An 18,900-nucleotide genomic window follows, 5' to 3' on the forward strand; every position below is an offset into this window, starting at 1 on the left:
CTTCGTGAAATGAAAGATGCAGTGAAACTGAAACTAAAGTGAACATAGTCATCATCTCCATGTTAAAATATAATTTAGTCTATCTGACCAATACATAGCAATATATGAGAATGAATAGATGATTATGGGCTGAAACTACCAGGACGAATTTTACACATATATTTTGTACGATTATTGTCACATTGAAATAATATTTCTTCTATATATTCGAGCGAATCACGCTCGAGCGTAGGTGATTCGATCGAGTTTGAGCGAGCGAAAGTGGTCCAATGCAGTACTCTAGTATGCACACATGCAATCCAATTCAAAAGACAGAGATCCCAGACACCCAATTAATTACGTTAAATCATGCCTTGATAACACTTTTAGCTAACTTTATATGTAAATAGGCTAATTGGGACGACCTAAGGTTAAAACAGGATCCAAACCACTGGGAATGGGCCTCCACATCGCCTCGAACCCAGTGACTCCTTGATTACAAGGCCATATCTTCATAATACATGACTGAGTAAAATTTCTTATCGAGAAAATCTTTTTCTGTTCTACATAGAAGGTCAACTCTCATTTCGCTATACAGTTCCTTTATACAGGTTTCAATACATTTTTTATCTTACAAAACTTACCAGCTCACGCTTCATGAGAACCCAACTGATAATGTTCTTGCATTCAACGAATCTTTTTATCGATACTTTCTTCTATTTTCGAAGCACGCACGGTTAAGAGGCAGTGAAACGAGCCATAATCTGCCAAAAAACACTTTAACAAAAGCACACAATGTAAAAAGAAAATACAGTAATATTCTACGTCACAGTCTCAAATTATACTGGAACGTCAGTTACGCGAAATATTTACCGGATTCTCCCGTTTATCCTTGTTCTTTATTCTTTATTTGTAATTTACATTTTTTTTACATGATGTATGATTTTATATATCCGAAAAAGGACCAATGATTATTCGGAGACCAGAATAATCATTGGTTTACATATAATAGTGTTAGTAGGGTAAAAATGTTATTGTGCTAGATCTACAATTATTGATTTTAAGATCTTAAAGTTAGAAAGAACAGGCTAGTAATACTAGCGTAAAGTGTATGAAATGGGATAAAAGAGTTAAAAGGTTAGGGATTTGAAGTTGACAAAGTTAGAGGAAAAGGCCTAAATATGGGCCCCCGTTTTTATGTTGCCATTTTCGGAGGAAAAAAAATAAAATATCAAGTACCTGCCTATAAAATGCATATGTATGAAATATATACTTAAATGTAATAGCATGCTAAAGTATAGAAGGTCTCCATTTTTTTTAAAAAAAAAAGCAATTTCCAAAAAATGATAAAATGATGTATTTCAAAATTGTGGTCTAAATATGGACTACTAGTGGCAATATCGCAAAAAGCAATTAAAATTTAAAGAAACAGTCATTTATCGCTAAAACATTATAAAATTCATATGCATGAGATGTTGTTTTGAAAATGACGCGGAATGGGAAAAATCGAAATTAAGAAAAACATCCAAATATTTGTTGGTTGATTGATTGATTGATTTGTTTTATTTTACTTCGCGTTTTGTGCCTCTTGGCTAATTTGCGAAGATGGGGATGAGGGATGAAATAATGAAATTGATGAATGGACAGTTCAAATAACCATGCCCGAGCGGGATTCGAACCCGGGACTCCTAGCGTCGCATCGCGATGTGCTAACCATTTTTTTAATTTTTTTTTTTAAGGGAATACCCCTACGCGGTGGTATCTCCCGTCATTCACACTTTTTCCACTTTTCAATTTTTTACAGTATTCTCAGTTTTCACGTTTGGACAAACACAAATACCCATGCCTTACCCGGGACTCGAACCCGGAACCCCTGGCGTTGCAGCGCGATGTGCTAACCACTCGGCCACGGGGTCCGGCAAATATTTGTTGGAAATGTGATCTCATGTCATAGCCCATATTTAGACCATCACGCTATTTTTCTTCTTCAATTTATTTTCGCTCTCTGTGGTACATATTTCACAAACTAATCATTTATTATATTAAAAACTAATCATAATTATATAAACTAATTATAAAAGCCCACATTTGTTTTATGTACCGTTAATATCATAACCTATTCAAAGCAGATGAGAATTCAGAAAACGCTGAGTTAAAACATACCTGCAAAAAGTTTCCGGAGGTCGCAATTCCGAAACTAACCACTACTTTCTCTTGCGAATTGGAGCCGCAATCCTTGTCCTTGACAGATAACCAGTTCCAATAGCCTCTGCCAGGCTGCAGCACCGGGGAGCGCTGATAACTCCAAAACCCATATTTAAACCTTCGCCCATATTTAGACCTTCTCCTCTACTAATTGGAAGTGGTAGGAAGTTTAAAAGTCTCTATTTGTTGTTATATTTTATTGTTAAAAGTAAATCACTATGAATTAGTAAAGGTCTTGTAAGAAGTGTGGAGATTAGTAAATTCGAGACGATTTAAGGGTGGTTAGAGAGCGTGCCTTACTGCAAAGGAGAAGTGGGTACTGGGGAAAATAAAAGGACCTCCAAAAATGAAAATAATACATTCATTCATATGAAACCAGAATTCGGAAGAAAAGTTTATACTTGATTGAATTCCTCACTACTTGTGGGTTTTAATTTTTTTTAGCTACCGTTTACATGTACGACATAATTCTTATCTCTATGCCTATCCGTTGGCCAAGAAAGTTGCTATCAGCCATGCGTATCGCCACAAGGACGAAGCGACTGGTTGAACACGAAGGTCTTGCCCACTGCTCGACTCCTTTTGCCTTCGGCGTAACTTACCCATGACACCAACGTTACACAAAACTTTTCTCGTTTTAAAGTCACCGTTTAACTCTAACATGTTCAAGCCGCTCAAGGTCGAAATACATGACAGGACACGCAGTGGCGGATCCAGGAATTACTGTTGGGAGGGGCGAATTTCAGAGTCGGGTACCTCACCGAACCTACAATTGCATTGTTTTATATGAACAAAGTATTGTTATTTTAGCAGGAGAGACAGCTATGCTCTACGGATTAGCTTTTTAAAGGGATTCAGAGTGGAATAGGTGGTTATTCTTGTATATTGTTATCCATTGGAGTAGCAACATATTGCGGGACCCTTGGCGAGATCAGAATGCAAAGTCCCAATTCGTTCTTTAAAATTTACATCTCAAAGTGAATAGATACAAATTCTTCAGGCATACACCAGGAAAGGTATTATCAAATTTAAATACCGTATCTTTGAATTCCAGGCGTACATTTTTCTCGGGTCTTTAATCTTGAAAATGTAGGTGAACCGTGGATTCGATAGTGGATTGTTCAGAGTATGTATGCATAAACAGGGGTAGAAAAATACAGGGCGCCGGCTCTCGTGGCGAAGTGCTTAGCACATCGCACTACGACGCCAGGGGTCCCTGATTCGAATCCCGGCCTGGACATGGGTGTTTGTAAATATCCATTCATCAATTTCATTACATCATCATCACTCATCCCCATCTTTGCAATTAGCCAAAAATGGCACAAAAGCAAAGTAAAATAAACTAAATCAATGAAATCAGTCAATCAAAAATACAGAGCGCCTGAAATTTTTCACCTGCTGCCTGAATTTTCAAATTCAGTGCTAAGAAATGTTTTTTTTTTTAAAAAAAACATTCCTAGTTCGTTTATGGAAATTTAATTTGCTTTTTTAAAAAATAACGAGCAGCATATGTTTTTTTTTAATGTTTGTGTGTTTTCTGTATCACGTGTAACATTACATGATAATCATGGCCGTAGGCAGGAAAAATTTTCGGGGGGGGGCAGTTAGTTAGTATTCGAACTAACTCTTAATTGTTCCCATGTGCATCGCAAGAAATTTGAATAATATAAATAATAACAGTAATAACTAATAAATAATAATAATAATTAAAATTTCGTAATAATAAACTATTTTTCTCCAAATGTATTATTATTATCATTATTATTATTATTATTATTATTATTATTATTATTATTGCTGTCCTTATATTCTTGAGGAAACTTTTCAACTCTAACTATCAGAAGTGTGAATATGAAACACAACTGTTTTCAGTATTATTTTTTTTTGTAAGTTTCATGCAATGTGTACTGAAATGCACAGTTATATTTTGTTATTAAATTTTAGATACCTTCTGAGAAAAGCTTTAAAAGTAAGATAAATTTTAGTCATAAAGTTTATGTTGTTTGACCATTCACAAAACTTAATTTTTGAAATTTTGAAAACTGTGGAATTAGTTATTCTTTGCATTAAATGGTAAAACATAACGTGGTGCCTGTATTGTAACCTCAATTTTTCGATCTAACGCCGTTTTTCTTTGGTTATTCTGTTCGAATACTAACTAACTGGATTTTATTCCGTTATTAACAATAAAACTAACAAACGTTCTGCCATTTTGTAACTTGCCATAAACTATGTCAATTCAGGATGGGGGGAGGGTTTCTATGAACCAGTTTAATCCCTTTTTCCGACGCTCATATTGTTCCTCTACTTACCAAACAGCATTATATACAAGCACTATGCACTATACAAGTATATGTGCTTTATAGGACCGCATATAGGCTAAATATGTACTATATCGACAGCTGGGGAAGGATAGTGAATGTAACGCGCTACGAAGGTGGATATCCTATGCTTGAACTCTTATCAAGGGGGATTTAAACCCATATCGAACAGGGAATTAAAAAGTTGGAACGGGAATTTGGTAAAAAATAAAACATTCAAATACTGAACAAGGCAAATTTATTGTATAAAAAATATACACTAAAAACGTAACGTTTCTACCCTCTAACAGGGTGTTCTTCAGACAAAGATTCACAATAAATTGAAAGAGATCTTCCGTCAAAAGCGTTCGCGCATCTTCCCTGCCGTTATCGGTGCTCGGGGCAGTGTTGCCAGGTTAGACTTGAAAAAATCGGGAGATTGTTCCTTGGGAAACCAGAAGATCTGCTACAAAATCTGATGATCTAATAGTAGCGGATGAACAACGTTCTCGGGAGGTTGGGGGAAGGGCGGCATAGGCGTGCACACTGGGGGCAAGGGGACATCCACAGATTTTTTCAGCGATGGGGAAACAATGTATTTTTATCAGGCGGGTAAACGAGGCAAATTACCCAGTAATAATATTGCCCTCTCAGAAAACACCACTTCAGTTTGAAATTATCACGTTCCTACATCCCTATTATAATAATAGATGTTAATTACTGTGACTGAAATCAACTCACACGTCTGAAATAATATGTACTTTTATGTCAACATTCATTTTGCACAATCTTTCAATTTGAATGCTCACTAACAAATTAATTTGCCTTCTGCTGGTGTTCGGTGTACAGCTATCTTTAGGGGTGAGCACGCGTCCTGCACCATAATGAGAAAATGCATTACGTATGTGAAATATATTTGGTGAATTAGACAGCATGTCTTCCTCGCCCGACCCTGTGGCCGAGTGGTTAGCACATCGCGCTGCGACGCCAAGGGTCCCGGGTTCGAATCCCGGTCGGGCTTGGTTGTTTGTGAATGTCCATTCATCAATTTCATCATTTCATCACTCATCCCCATCTTCGCAAATTAGCCAAGAGGCACAAAACGCGAAGTAAAATAAACTAAAATCAATCAATCAAGCATGTCTTCCTCAATAATTGAAGATAGCAACGCTTATGCTAGGGTGCCACCTATCCCCCCCATTTTGCTAGAAACACACGCACACATGTATAAAATATTTTGCTCAAGCTACGAAGTCAGTTTTTCTACCAAGTAAGGCAAGGACGTTTCACTGTGTTTGTGTCACTTAATCCATTTCAACAGTTTTTCATTGTCGTACTTACCCGTAGAGACACAAAAGCGACGTAAAATAAATAAAATAGAAATAGATTTTCGGGTGGGATAAAATACAACCATCTAAAAATAGTAAGGTAGTAATAGTAATAATATAATAATAATGTCCTAGCACAATTGAGTATCGTTTGGCATAATTTCAAAGTTCCAACAGCACTTTTCATGGCTGAGTAGAGTTCCACTCTACATCTCCCCTCCATGTTCAAGTTAGATGAGCAGGAAACGTGTTTTTGAACAGGCCGTTGGAGGTTCCATAGCAATAGTTTATTAAGGAATTCTCCCGAGAAATCTATAGGTCTGGCAACACTGACGTGAGCTGCAGTGAAGTCTCCTTCCCACTGTCCTTTCCCCCACCCGCCAGCGCGATGAGGTTCTGCGCAGGTTTCTTTCCTTGTGGTTCCACTATAATGATCGCCTTCATTTGTTACATATGCTGTACATTGCGTTCGTTTTGGCTCTGGGCCGAGATAGCGCGTGAACAACTTTGAACAACTCTTATAAAACAGGTTAGTACTTGTTATGCAATATAAATATAATTGTCTATATGCTAGAGATATGTGCGTAAATAAGACAAAATTGTCGGCATCTGCGCCATGTCACGCGCTATCTCGGCCCATAGCGAAATCGAACGGACTGAATATTTTCGGTAGTCGACTCAGATTGTCCGTTGAAAGAAGAAATCGCGTTGTAGATTATAAATATGTATGGGTGTATAAGCGTCATAGAGAGTCTGAATGTATTCGAAGGTATTGCTACCAAATTTATTTATTACAGACTCAGCTTTTGAAGTTACGTAATCCATGTCATCCTTGCATTTCTCGCAATTTCAAACCTAGATATTTAGCTTCCTTTATTCTTCTAAGATTTCTCACTGAATTTTATCTGTGGGTGTTTAATAGCATTCAGCTTATTCTTTAGGATTATAAAGTGGGTCTCCTGGGTAGCAATCATCGATTTCGCCGTATCACACAAGTCCTCGAAAGAGCTTATTGCAAAACTGGACTTCCTCTCAACTCTGTTCTTCAATTATCTTATATTACAATTATTACGTCATCTGCATAGTCTATTTGTGCTTTTGATCCCGAAATATTTCCAAATTTTTCTAGAGATGGTTCCAAGTTTATATTCCACAATTCTATACCTAGAATTCATCTCAGTGAACATTCTCGTGTTGTTGATTTTGAGGCCGTGAATTTACAACATCTGATATGCTTTCCTCGCTGTGCAATAGCTTCCATAATTCTGTCGATGGTTCCTGGGCAATCTATGTCTTTTAAAATCCTGAAAAGATACGGCTTGGTTGATACAGGTAGATGTCAGTTCAAAGCCTCACAACACCGTCAACGTCTCTACCATCTGCGAAGGCCTCTTTTTTTTAGTTGTAAAAGGGACGCAAAGCCATTTGTACCCTACAGCCTTGCGCCGGAGAACCAACTGCAATCGACTTGATATATCGCGTATATATGTACACTCGATATTGATGTCGATTGCGTCTGTGTATCGGGTGGTTATAATTAAAGTGACAGTGTTCAGAGTGGTACAGCACGGGCTGTAATGAGAGTAGCAGTCTGAAACTTCGTAGATATGCTAATGAAGCAATGCGCTCGCGAATTATGCAAAAAAAAAAAAAAAGTTCCAATTCTCGCCACCAGGGTAAAAAATGGCGCTGTAAGCAGTCAAAACTTGATATAGTTACAGGAAAAACACTATAAATCGCAGAAAACAATACTCTTTGTAATAAAATATCGCTACAATTTCACTATTCGAATTACATGAACATTACTAAAGGAAAAAGCAACAAGCGTCACCAACCACAACCAGGGAGCTCACACAATGGTTAGGCAATGTCACAGACTTTGACGTCAGAGTTACGGAAAATTCCACGTTTTGACTGCTTACAGCGCCATTTTTTACCCTGGTGGCGAGAATTGGAACTATTTTTTTTATTTTTTTCATAATTCGCGAGCGCATTGTTTCATTAGCATATCTTTGAAGTTTCAGACTGCTACTCTCATTACAGCCCGTGCTGTACCACTCTGAACACCGTCACTTTAATTATAACCACCTGGTATAACAAGATCTCGCTTTCATCTCCACGCGATCTCTTATAATACACCATTCTCCCTTTTGAGTCTGCAATACTGACATGTTTAAATCTATGGTAATAAAAATTGCACAAAGCACTTGAAATACCTATCACTCAACCTAACCTACAAGCTTAAGGAATTACTTCACAGACCCAAAAGGAAGAACCGTTAGTGGTCTTACATTATATACCTACTATCTGCATACCTACATACACACGGACTATCAAGACTTACTTCATTACACACCTACATTTACCTGAAGTGGCATGGGAAAATCTCAGGGACTACTGTTATTACTGTAATTGTACCGTGGTAAGCTGGCCAAGTTCACCCCAGCATAACAACAGTGGATGTTGAGCCAGAGTAGGACCTTCTCGACCCAGCAATATTCCAGAGCAGACGAATTCGTACAGCTCGGAAAACGTTGTGTACTATCACACCTAGTATAGGGCCACCAACACAGAGGCAGGCCCATTGTCCTAGGTGGAACTTCCACGACGTCTCCTACCAAACGGTAGGGAAAAGTCTTATCGGGAGAGGTCCTACAATTTTTGTTGCCATCCAAATAACAGAATCCATGAGATTTAGGGTGGAAACGTAACGTGTAAAGTGCTTTTAATTTATTTAAAAAAAAGAAACTGCCTTGGTCAGCAGCTATAGTGTGTTTAATATGGAAACAAGGCACAATCGAGTTACAGCAAGAATCCAAGTTACTCCAGGACAATCCTGTGTGTTATATTTTGTTGGCACAAAATATAACACACAGTATATAATTAGCAGATAAAATAAAAGATAAAGAGAAAACTAGCATTCAGTTTGGAATCCAATCTATCAAACTGTATACAACACCGGTGATGGGACTCTATATGAGTTCTAACTGAAATCTGGTTGGCAGGCTTTGGCACTCTAAGACCTGTTGACTACAAGGTTTATCTATTTTACAGACAAACTCTTTTGAACATATATTGCATTAATAAGGGTCCCGGCCTAGGAATGGGTTCTCTTTGTGACTGTCCCATCATCTTCATCTTCGCGAGTAGCCAAGAGTGGCAGAAAGGTGAAATAATGCCAAGTCAATGTAGCATTAATAACATAAACACGCCGGTTCGGTGACCGAGTGTGTTAAGGGGCCGACTTTCGATCTTGCCACAGGAGTTCCCTGGTTCTAATCTAGATTTTGGCATGGGTGTCCTTGCAAGTGTCCTTTCATTAATTTAATCACATCATCAGTCATCCGCATCGTCGCTATTAGCCAGAAATTACAGAAAAGCGATTGAAAATAATAAAAATTAAAAACTTACGTACTGCCCTGCAGCTGCCAGCATATCTCCACTTTTGAATGGAAATCCGGTGTTAAGAACTTTTAGAATAGCATTATTATACGCCGCCAGGTTTTTTAATGTACTTCCATAGCTACTGTAACGAGCTTCAACAATGAATAATAGTTGCATGTTAAAAATATTGTTGTGCTGTTGTGTGTTAGATGACGTTCACTTACAAAATAATCTAGAATGTAAAAGAAGTAGTTTCGAACATAAAGAAAGTAAATATTGAAACTGAACGTGAAGTTAGTAAATCTCTAGACTTAGCTAATTTTACTTTTTTTTTTAATATAGCCATTTTGACTTCGTTGCTCATTACCTGTATCAATTCATTTTGAATTTCAGAACGTGGATATTTAATATGAATCTCAATTTATTGTGTACGTCTGAAATGTTCTTGTGGTAATTGGTCAATTTTCCTGAATTTTCTGACCTTTCTGTCGTGTATAATGTTTCTCGATGTTCTCGAACTGATAAATTATGAGAAGCCCAAAATTGTTTTTATGCTTATCAACCTTTGTAAGAGAACGTTTCATTGTTATTGTTTGGCTTCCTGAATATTCTAAAATTAGATGGCTACCACCCGGTTTTTTTTAATGATACTAAATAGTTGACGTATTCAATCTAAGTGTAATGCTTCACTAGAATTTATAACCGGTTAAAATCATAATGTTGTTTTATCGGCCTCAAAAATTAGCCGTTTCCATCTATTTTTCTCACGTCTATTTATTACATTAAAAAAATAACAATAATAAGCCCATTGGACGCGATGCCCCGGGCGCTCGCCCACTTCGCCCACCCTTTGCTACGCCTCTGTTGTAATCATAATTCCTCCCATTGTCACGCTACACTGAAGATCAAATATGAGAAGCGAAATGAATAAACAAAGAAATAAAAACGAATTCTCTGCAGTGGTCTCAGGTCCGATTCCCTTTTAAGGCACCTTGTAGACTCGTTCTGATCCAAATTTAAATTTGTATGTCCAGTTCCAATTAACCTATCATGAGAATAAAGTGGACTTCTCGAGTCTTTTAAACGTGTTAACAGTGGCGGATCTATAAGCCGCAAAACCCCTCAGTGCGGGGGAGCCCGGAAACAAATAAGCCTTTAGGGGGCCCTAAGCCAATGGCATGGCAGAGGGTTCGTGTATGCGTATGTAAACATAAATTTAGTTACTCAGGAGCATGATACTAAGAGACATGGTAGGCTCATGCGCATCGCCGGGGGTTCCCCGGGACCGCTGTGACGTCAACTGGTGAGCAACTCGAGATTTCGCCCGCTACATCTGGCAGTGAATCCTTGTCTCTCGCTAACAAATAGACGTTTCTTTCTTTAGTGAGAGTTTTCTTCAAAATGGCTTGTGCTGTGTTCCGATGTAATAACTACAACCGTAAGACTCAAGAAGGAGCTGTTAGGTATTTTAGATTTCCGAGAGATGAAAATGTACGAAAACAGTGGATTTGGCTCTGTAGAAGCGTGTGTACTTCACACACATGGGCGTCCGGAAAGGGGGCAAGGGGGGGGATGTGCCCCCCCTGGAAAATGAAAGTCAACCAAAAATATGTATTTCACACATATAATTTCATTTTAGCCACAAAAATATGTGTTAATTATAGCATGAACACCATAAATTCAAATTAAAGCAATGTTTTTTATGGAACAACACTATTTTTGGTGAAAATTTGCCTTCGTTTGCCCCCCCGGGAAAAAATACCTTCCTTGCCCCTCCCTGGAAAAAATCCTGCGGTTGTCCATGTTCACACATATATGTATACCTAGGTAAAATGTGGAGCATGGGGAATTCCATTTTAGACGCGAATATAGAGTTTTTAATGCAAAATTTGCCTAAATAATTTTTATTTATTTATTATTATTTAGCTTTTACAATTTACGACTATTTCAAAACAGGTTTCAAGACCAGATAACAATTCCAAAACATATAAAGTTCTGGAGCTTATTCTGAGCTCATTTTGAATTTAATGGGATGGAAAATCAGGAGTTTGTAATATGAAAATTGCGAGCAAAGTTACATGTATTCATTTTAATGCAGGTTGCTATATAAAGGGGGTGAGGAACATTCCCCCTCCTCTAACTTGATTCATTCCAAATCAGGAATAATCATTTCCCACCCACTGAATATGAAAATCATATTTTTAAATATATCGTACTTTTAGAACCCCATAGCTATATATAAAATATCATTAAACTAATTCTTGACAGATATGTACCGTATGCAGTGCCCTTTAGAAGCCATGTATTCGGTATTTTCTCAGACTTCTAGAAGGTGTTTTACATGTACTTTTCTATCAAATACGAAAACTTTGACGTATGTTAACAGCACTTTTCGAACGCTTGTTGACAGCTATAGCACTGTCTTGGCTTTTTAAAAAAAATACTGAATCGAGATGATTCCCGGTCAACTCGCAACAGATCTAACTTTGAAGTATTTGTAAAACATTTGACATAGTAATTATTTGTAATGTAATTAGCTGTACCTTATGTTGTTCTTCAAACGCTGAAAGTACTATCATTGCATATGCTAAACCGAAATCCTTCATATCTCAGAGCAAGCAAAGTTAGAGGAAAACCATACGCTCGAAATAATTTTTTCAATGGTTGGTGGACAATATGAAGAGCCGGTTTAAAAAGCTAGTTTATTTTCGGGTGTAGTCATATTAAATGCAGATACATATGTGTGTTTTATGGTGACATGTTAATTCCTCCTTTATATCAAAAAGTGAACTTTAATGTAAGCGAAAGCATGTACGCGTCACCAGTCGAAGATTTTCGTATCTACAAAGAAAATTCAATAGACATTCCCACCTCAAACAAAGACCTTGTGAATCCAATCCAAATTATACCAATATCTACAGCTGAGTGTGAAAGCGGGGTCAGTGCCATGAACTTTACCTTAACTGATTAGAGAAATCATTTAGAAGTTTAAACCTGCTTTTTCTTTCAATACTTGTAGACTCCCAGTGCATTGTTTTAATGCAGAAAAATTTGCAACAAAATGGATCAAGTAGCAAGCATTACAGTGTCCTTGACAAGCCAACTGGCAAATCATCGAACCTGCAGCGTCTCATTAATTCAACTGAATAATGTAATTTTCTTACAGTTTGACTTTAGAATTTAACTTGAAATGGTGTTGTGTTTGTGTTGCATTCAATATCAAAATTAGTTATTAAGCAATTTATGTCCAATTCTAAGCATATCTAATTCATAGGTAATGTCTCCTGATAAAATCACAAATCGCACCCTGTTTTAATGTCTAGGAAATATCGCTGATCCATTTCAACTAGGAATGGTATCGAGATGAGACAAAAATCTCTTAATATATAGGTTTAAGTACAGTTTTCCGAACACCCTCTGACGAAGTTATAAAAATAATCGGTGAGGTATATTGTACCCCCGAAATTGGTCTGTCGTGCCGCGTCTCGAAAACAAGACGAGGCAGGAATTGTGGAAGTATTTCGTTTCGGAAAATTCCATTTGAAAAATTCAAAATAAAAGAAGGTCCGTCATATACTCTTCTGATGCAGATTTTATATATTCGAATCGACGCGATCACTTGTTTACAAAACATGTACCCCCCTTATACGAAGGGAATTCGTCTGCAGCGTGATTTTCTGAAAGTAAACTTTAGCTCATTCCATCGTTCCACACATTTTAAATAATTTTCATCTCCTTAAAAAGATTTCCAAACACACAGATCAATGAACTAACTGTAGTAGCAAGAACAATGTAGTACATGTAGAGTAAGTTTACAACGGTTTGAATTCCTGTGGTAAGGAAAATAATGCTTACAATTTACACTTTTTATATTGAGCAATTAGAAAATACTAGGTTCTTTTAACAGTAGCATCTTGTATCTGAGGGGGGTACAAGGGATACAACTAAAATCTATTTAGTAGGTACAGTACCCCCTTCAAAAATTTAGGGGGTACAATGTACCCCTGTAACCCCCCCAGTTCCTGCGCCACTGTTCTTAAGGGTTTGACTATGTTAAGAAGGATTGCGTCAGCCCTTGTGCTTGTACGTGTGGTACTGTAATGTTGTTTGTGTACTTTATAAAATTTGTGTTGAACTAAAAAAAATTGCAGTACAAACTTACATTAGAAATAATGTAACTAAACATTTGGCGTTTTGGAAATATTATTTACAAAAAAAAACGCTATATAAAATTTTATATTTATATTCTTGATTCTTCCATTAAAGAAAATATTCAATTTAGATTTTTGTTGTTTCTTTGATACTGTTTCTACCCGACGAACTGTATCTTGGATGACTACCGTGACTACCTCCCTATGTACTATATTTAACCTATTTTTTACTACTTTTCACAAACACTGATATGGGTATATTAAACTAACTGAAATTAGTAAAATGACACTGAAGGATCTTAGAATGTGTTTTAACACTTTACATTTTAGGAATTTAAATATGTAGACTTCATTTTAAATTTACGTATAATCAGACAATATATCATTTAGTAAACGCAAGTAGTGTGTAGTGAGTTACAAAAGTTCGAATACCGGGTAAAGCATTTCTGTTACTTGCCTTTGCGAAATATAGAAGAAAAAGCAACAGCCATGGTGAAAATGCGAAAATATTATCACATTGTCCAAACACTTAAACGGATCAATGCAAAATGTGTTAACTTGAGATACAGACGAAAAAGCGACTAAATTAGCTACAGGTTTTCTTCCGTATGCTCCTCCCCTACGCTCTATTCATTCCTACTTTTACTGACTTTGTGCACAAAGAAATACCAGTCCTTTTAAGCAGTAAATAAGGTTTTAAACCTTCCCCGGAAAACTTCATTCAATGAAAAAGAACCCCTGCTATGTGTTTTCTACCCGCTGGCTGCGACATTTGCTCACCAGATGACGTAATGCGCTGGAAGGGACGAAAGTCGTCCGCCGGATGAGCCAACCTACTAGTCTTAGAACCATGCTCAGGAGTACAGAAACGAATACAATATATACACAGGTAAAGTTCAAGATTTGCATATCTGGCATTGGTGGTGATAAAAGTACAGAACGAATGAGTCTTGAATATTATACTATATCCAAAATATGGCTGTTGGGAGGGGCGATCGCCCCTATCGCCCTCCCCGTGGACCCGCGCCTGAGGAAAGGCCAGGTGATAAGGGCCGAGCGTAAGAACTCTGCTTGCTGTGACATTGCTCGCTGAGAGGGTGGGATGAAACGGTTGACAATCTGTGCGCCTACAGTACAATTCATAGGCACAATTCCATTCGTTGAAACCACGTAGAGCAAGGGCGCCCGCAAAGGGTACCAGGGGGCTCTTGCTTCACTCAGATATCTGGAAAAAAAATATAGAATTCGAATGGTGAAATTGTAGCGATATTTCATTACAAATAATATGGTTTTCTGTGATTAACAGGGTGTAAGTTAAATAAACTAACTTCCATATCTAGAAAAATAACGCCAAATTTCGTGGCGGAGTGGTTAGCACAGCGCACTATGACGCCAGGGGTTCCGGATTCGAATCCCGGTGTGGTCATGGTTGTCCTTTGTGTGTGTCCCTTCACCAATTACATCTTACAATCGCTCATCCTCATCTTGCGATGAAAAATAACGAGAAAATGGGGGCTTCTAATGGCGTAGTTGCAACTTCGTTGCCTTGTAAGCGAGGGGTTCCGGGTTCGATACCCAGTGGAGACACAAGTGGTTTGGATCCGACTTTAAACTACAAGTCCAGTCTTGATTAGCCTTCCTGTGCATAAAGTGGACTTAAAACCAAAACTCAAACTTATTAATGAGAGAACGTTTTCACATGAGATAATAAAATTATGTTAATTGGTAATTGTTCATGAACGAAGTGACAGATATTTATGGAAAGGCAGAAAGGTGAATCCAGTTTCTATTTAAATAGTGGACTCAAGTCTGAACTTGTAAGCAATGCCAAAGTGTTATTAAGTCAATTTGAATTTTATGATTCTGAGGAAAAAATCCTGCGCAAGGCTTTGACGTAGGATGTAATGAAAAGAAAAGGAATAAAAATGTGATGGGCTATTGGAAGTGTAATACATATTTATGAATCGCACTGCACTTACTCTGTTTTGGACAGCATGACTTGAATTTACCATAGTTCAGTCGGAATTAACTCACACACATTAGGGGTACTTCTAAATAGGGGGAACCCCCTGAAGTAAGCCCACCTCCACCCGTATACTTTCAAGGGTATGCGCTCGTCGTTCTGGTGCCTAAGAATATGCCAGGACGTCAGTTCTTATGTATTTCAACGGTTCCCCCGACTTTATTTAACTAGTTGTTACATGTGAGAATACAAATATAATACATATAATAAATACATATAATCAAAAAGAAATATTCCATGTCAAGCCACAAGTGTGCAATATATTACATGAAATGCATTTTCTGTTCTGGTGGCCAGAACAGAGATGTAACTCCGTGAGTGACCGTTTGATCTAATGTTTAATTGTTACAGTGACATTTGCAAAAAATACTCCAGAATGTGCATTACATTTATAAAGTTTACAATTACATTTATAATTTTACATTAGTAAAAATGACAGTTTGTGAGTGATAACAGTACGCTATTAATTATAGACCAATACATATAGCTATATCCCACCAACCTCAAGCGTCACTTCAACATCAGTAATATCTAGATAATTTAACTTTTAACAATTTCCCAATTTGACTAGTTCCCAAAATACAAATCAATATAGATGATGTGTTGTGAATTAATTAGATGTTCTTAGCATTTAAGGAAATTGTAATATTTATTAGTACTGATTGTTCCATGTTTTTAACTTGGGGCCATCAATTATTGGCATATTCTAGGTTAATGAAGCAGGCGCGCAGTGTAGCGAGGCGAGGTCCAATTTCGACTGTTCTGGTGTTCCAGAGCAGTTTTCCGTTATAACTTTAACAGGAGTTGCCTCACATACAGTTTAAAAGTGACATCCGAGCCACTGTGGAAAGTAACTCTACTGGGAATGGAACCCGGGACCACTTGGTTTTTAAGATGTGTATCGCGGTTTACACTGTTTAGTGTGAACAGTGAGATTTTAGGGGGATGACTCTTCCGGAGAGCATCCAAATATTAACCGCACTTCCACCTACGTAGCACATCTTAGACTCCATTGCAAAGGCTAATGGGGCTCTGGCGTCTGGACTCACAGCCAGTATAATTTTGTGTATGGCTTGTGTTTGGGGGGGGGGGGGTTCTATCCACGTGTGTCTGTGACTGTCCCTTCACCCTTTTCATCTTACCACCATTCAACCTTATCTTCGCGATTAGCCAAAAGAAGCAGAAAAGTAAAGTAAAATAAAGCAAATCGATCAATCAATTTATGCGAGCAGTGTATCCAACCCATGAGTGATAGTAAATCACGGCTCGAGTTGCTAACTTTTACACTGAGGGAACGAGATTCAGTTTTTGCAAAAGGCGCATATTTATTTCAATGTTGTTACAGTGTGAGTTGCTCCTCGTGTTGCAGTTGTAGGCAGGTTTCTAAGTCGATCAAGTAAATTAGATAGAGCTAATTAAAAAATACCATTACCAAATGTTTTTCCACGTATTTCTTATGCAGAATGAAAATGGAATGTTTTCGTTAAGGGGAGTTTTTCATCAATCTTTTTTCCTTTTCATTCGGTTGTTTTGAGTTGTTATATTCAGTAATGTGCTCCTAGAATACCTAAAAATAATACTTCCATCAGCACCCATGTAAAAGTAACATCTTCAGCCAGCTCCATGGGCGTCACCAGAAATTTTTGTAGGGATTGGTCAGTCAGGCTATTGATGAAACTTAAAGAAATAATATCAATAATAACTTTTATGATTATTATGAAATAATTACTATAAATTAATAAATTTACCCCCATTTAGTTCCACATTATTATTATTATTATTATTATTATTATTATTATTATTACTTTACTTATTTTACTTTATTTTATTTTATTATAATCTTTTTAATTGGAAGTTAAGTGTACTTTAAATATACTAAGTAAATGTTATCTACCTCATCAATAAATTGAAATATAAAGGAATAATCATACTACGTCTACGAAGTGTCAATATCATGCTGCTGCCCCAAATCTGAAATGAAGTGTTGGTGAAAAGTGGCATAAGATATGTCGAGTTAAACAGACTCCTAGAATTTATGTTTATGTATAAGATTGTAGGATTCACTGTTATATTTTATAATTATGTATTCAATTTTTTAATTTTGTATAACCAATTTTGACATAGTGATATACCTGGTTGTTTAATCGTTATCATCATTTAATTAAAATGATTATTATTATTATTAGAACAATACACAGTTAATTGCACAATATTATATAACAATAAACAATTATTAGTATCAGAGATATAATAGATCTCGTTGAAAACTGTAACTTGAAGTGTTAATATGCTAACTTGTTATGTTATGTTATTCTACAGCTTATGTATTTTATTCGTGTAACTTTGTACTTTTGTATTTGACTTAGTGCTGTATTAGGTTTCATGCTGTGCTCAACACTGAAAATAAACTATTGTTATTATTTTATCCTTGGGGAGACTTTCTACTCGGTCAGCCAGATGAATGGTTACCCATTCAAAATAGTTTTTTCATTATTTTTATTTATTATTTTTACATTTCATGCAGTTAGTGTACTGAAAAGCATAGTCATTCTGTTTTGTTACTTCTAACCACTTCATTCAACCACATCCGCCGATAGTGTAGTGGCAACTTCGTGGCCTTGTAATCAAGGGAGCCTGGGTTCGATATCCGGTGGTGGCACATAATGGTTCGGATCTCACTTTAAACTGTATGTCCAGTCCTCATTAGCCTTCTGCGTATAAAGTGGACATAAAACAAAAACTCACTTAATTAAGAAAAAAAGTTTTGTCACGTTAGGAGGAAATTTTAGTCATAACGTTTAGGGCGAAATTTCATTTTAAAAATCGAGGAATCATTTATCCTTTGGATTAAATGGTAAAACATGAAAACACAACTTATTTCCTGCATTTTTTTTACTAACACTCAAATGCATTTTTTCCTTTGGTAATTCTGTTCTAAAACTAACTAACTGGACATTATTTCTGTTATTTATAAAAATTAGAAGCATTCTGCATTTTTGTAACTTGAAATGGACGATTCCATTTTGCAAGGGTGGGTCGACGCCCATGTCCATAATCCCGGGGTTAGTAGAGTGCCTTTTTGCCTGGGCCAGTATTTGTGGCCAGATTGATTTTGATTGGGCCACGTCCACCGTTGGCGCCATCCCTGCCTCCGACCGAGTAGATTTCTTTGCTCGAAACTGTGCACGAGATACAAAGCATGCAGGTCTCCTCAGTTGGTCTCACGTATCGCACAAGCCTCTAGCAACCTCTTCTACTGACGTTAGCGTCGGATTGCCTTCGTTGTTAGGTTAGGCCCAGTGTGGTATTTGTAGGGGGGATGGGTGGGAATTTCCCCCTCTGGATACTTATGTCCCCCTCTCTGCTTGATACATTTTATCCCTGATGGGGAATGGTGTTTGGGGGAAAACAATAAATTATTGGCAATTTTGTTACTTTTTCCTACTTCGCCATTCAATTGCAACATGTTCTGTCAGACAACTGGAAGCTCCATTTGGCGAACACAGATGTGGCCTCAAACGCTGCTCTAT

This window comes from Lepisma saccharinum, chromosome 4, assembly GCF_977018435.1.
Source record: "Lepisma saccharinum chromosome 4, izLepSacc3.1, whole genome shotgun sequence".
NCBI classification, from domain to species: domain Eukaryota; kingdom Metazoa; phylum Arthropoda; class Insecta; order Zygentoma; family Lepismatidae; genus Lepisma; species Lepisma saccharinum.